The following is a 3369-nucleotide window of genomic DNA, read 5'->3' as shown; positions in this document are numbered from 1 at the left end:
ACGAACGACCCGCCGACATGTAAAACACCCTCGCTAATACCATTACACCAGTCATGTATGAGAGTCCTACCATGTATTCAATATGGACAGTGGGTGTTAGTGCCCACGTGGTGACATGTGGAGGTGTATGGTACGTAGGAGGACTGCTGGGCCTCAGGAAACGGGTTGCTAAGCCTAGGCCAAGAGTCATGCATTTTGAAAAAAAAAAAAAAAAAGTCTCTCAGTTTAACAATATTGTCTGGCGTTAGTTGGAAAATAAATAAATAAATAAATAAATATATATATATATATATATATATATATATATATATATATATATATATATATATATATATATATATATATATATATATATAACTGTGCCGTCCATGATAGTCTTCTTAGAAACACTTTTGACAGGGTAGGAGAAGAAACAATATTAAGAACGGGTGAAGTTTAATTTAGGAAGACGGGGAGTAGATTTAGCACGATTCCCATCAGAGATATAAGTGTACGTGATTCAGGGTTTTTTGCTGTTGTTATTGTCGATCAACCCCAGTCAGTCTGGTTAGGCAGACCCATTAACCACAGGCAAGCAATTGCTCCAACTGGGTTGTCCCGTGCAGTGAACCGATGTTCCCTTGCAGCTGACAGCGCCTCACCAGTGCAATGCGTGGGGAGTTGTGAGGAAGTTTTGTTTCTGGTTGGACGCTGCATTTGACTCTACATCGAGTTACAGGGGCACCAGAGCAGGCTTAACATAACCTGTTAATTTGGGTATATGATTACCACCCAGCGTTGTAAAAGACACAGGAAACCATAAGGCTTATCACTCAGTTTCGAATCACGTGAAGTGGAAAGAGGAGTAATAAAAAGTAATAAGAAGGGGGGCGAGAGGTAGGGAGAGAGGAAAGGAGACACTTAAAATAAGAAGGGAGAAGGCAGAAATAGGCTACACCACATCATGTGAGTGGATGATGGTCACCACCACCTACCATCTGAGTCATTAGTAAATTGGTGGAGGCGACTGCACGGTAAAAACTGCACAGTAATTATACACATTAAAGTTAAATGACAAAAATGGCGCATTTAACACATTGGTTTCCTGTGACTCACCCTCAGCTGAAAAGAGTTGCTAAGGCGACTAGAGCTGTCTTGACGATGTGGCGGTTGGAGTGTCACAGATAGAAATGACACCATATATGACACAGTACCACATGACGGTAGATGACACAGTGCAAATAGGACACAGTATATGCCTACAATATGATACAGTAAAAATAACTCACTGCCATGTGACACAGTAAATGACACAGTACAATATGACAAAAATATGACAGTACGGTATGACACAGTACAATATGACACAGTTCTATAGGACACGATATGACACACTTCTATATGACACATTACAATATGACACAGTAATATAACGGTACATATGACACACTAGGAATGCGACAAATGACAAACTTTGACACACTGGAATATGACGCCGCAATATGACATAGTAATGTGACACAGTATATATGGCACAGTAAAGGTATGACACAGTCCCGTATGACACAATACGACACATTAATATGACACAGTATATATGACAGTAATATGACACAGTACAATATTACAGTCATACGGCAAAGTACATATGACACAGTACAAACGACACAATACAAAATGACACAGTAATATGACGCAGTACACATGACACGGTACAAATATGACACTATAATATGACACAGCACAAATAATACGAATAAGACACAAAAGCTACATGGCACAGTAAATAAATGGGAAAATAGCAGAGAAAAAATGATTAAACCACTTTAACTCTCTCTCTCTCTCTCTCTCTCTCTCTCTCTCTCTCTCTCTCTCTCTCTCTCTCTCTCTCTCTCTCTCCTGCTTTATGAAAGTAGATAAACACTAGAATCTACTGCTAATCACAAAGAACTAGTGTGGACAGGATGGAGTGCAGTAGTATTGTCTTTTTCTACCAATGAACTATGTGAAATACGCTAGATAAGAATGGAAATCTGGGACAAGTTGAGGTGCAAAAACTATGGCAAAATTAACACAGGCAAAAATCTGGGTTAAAAAAAAAAAAAGTTTAACTAGAAACCAGCACAATGAAACTGGAAAAAGTGAAAAGCTGGGAAGAATGTGAACTTAATTACCTGTGAGAAACCTCCTATGTATTGCATGTGATATTTAAGCTTCCCTTCTTGAACCCCACTGCGTATATTATTGATGTCTTCTTGCCATCTCCAGGCGATTCTGTCCAGGGGTGCTATACTGGAACATACTGACGAACGAGTCTCTAACGTAACTGTGATTTTTTTATTATTATTATTATTATTTTTTTTTTTGAAAGAAGAACTGAAGACATGAAAAGTTTGTACTGTGTCGTTTCTCTGTCCTGTCATCCTAAAAAAAAATATATATGATAATTTTTCCCTCGTGACCAGGATTTTTTTTTATTTATTTATTTATTTTTGACGTAAGACAGGGAAAGACTCTGTCGTTGACCATCCAACAGACTTTGAGATACGACAGGGAACCCATCCTAAATGCCTTTGAACATTCCACCCCAGATTAGAATATATATTTCAGACTGGCTTTGTTAGACATAGCTTTCTTTGTGCCATAGATACGAGAGCTTTATTCTAAGTTGAATAAAATCGTCTGCAAGTAACACGAATAGAATCAGTAGGACATCACTAAGTCACTTGGTTTGAAGGGCAAACAAACGATTGCTATGATCAACACCACAAAAAGTTGCTTTAGTTTTTTCCTTCATCCGTACAGCTCGTTCCTTATAAGTATGCCCCTTTTATTGTAACTTGGGATATAATTGCAATCTCGCGATCTTGGAAGCTGGTTTTAACAATAGACTGACACCAGAATATTTACACTAGTCAGCAAGGAGAGCTATGGTTAGAACGTAGAGCTGTGGTATTGTCTTTTTCTGCCAAAGAACTATATGAAATAAGCTGCAAAATGACGAAAACCTGGGCCGAGGTAGACTAACAGCAGTATAGGAGATGTTTGTCCTCCTTTTGCAGCCTATTCCCCATAGCTCAGTGGGAAAATAAGACTGCTCTTTTGTTTCTCGTCTTTTTCATATCACTTCTTCGTGACTAGCACCATATTCTAGTGTTAATCTCTTATTACAGCTAAGTATTCAAGTTACCGAATTTTACGCCTAAAGTGAACAGAATGTGGTCGACGCAAAGGCCCGATACACTGTTACATTACACCATAGATGATTGTTTTCTTTTAAGCAGTATTTTCTGGTGTCCTCAAATGCTTATTGTTGCTTCTGTGACTTCATCTTCTTGATTTATCTATCTGTCTATCTATCTATCTATCTATCTATCTATCTATCTATAT

This window comes from Coenobita brevimanus, chromosome 31 (genome assembly GCF_032717465.1).
Source record: "Coenobita brevimanus isolate Jiangsu-jjx chromosome 31, ASM3271746v2, whole genome shotgun sequence".
Lineage (NCBI taxonomy): Eukaryota > Metazoa > Arthropoda > Malacostraca > Decapoda > Coenobitidae > Coenobita > Coenobita brevimanus.
This window is presented reverse-complemented; position numbering follows the sequence as displayed.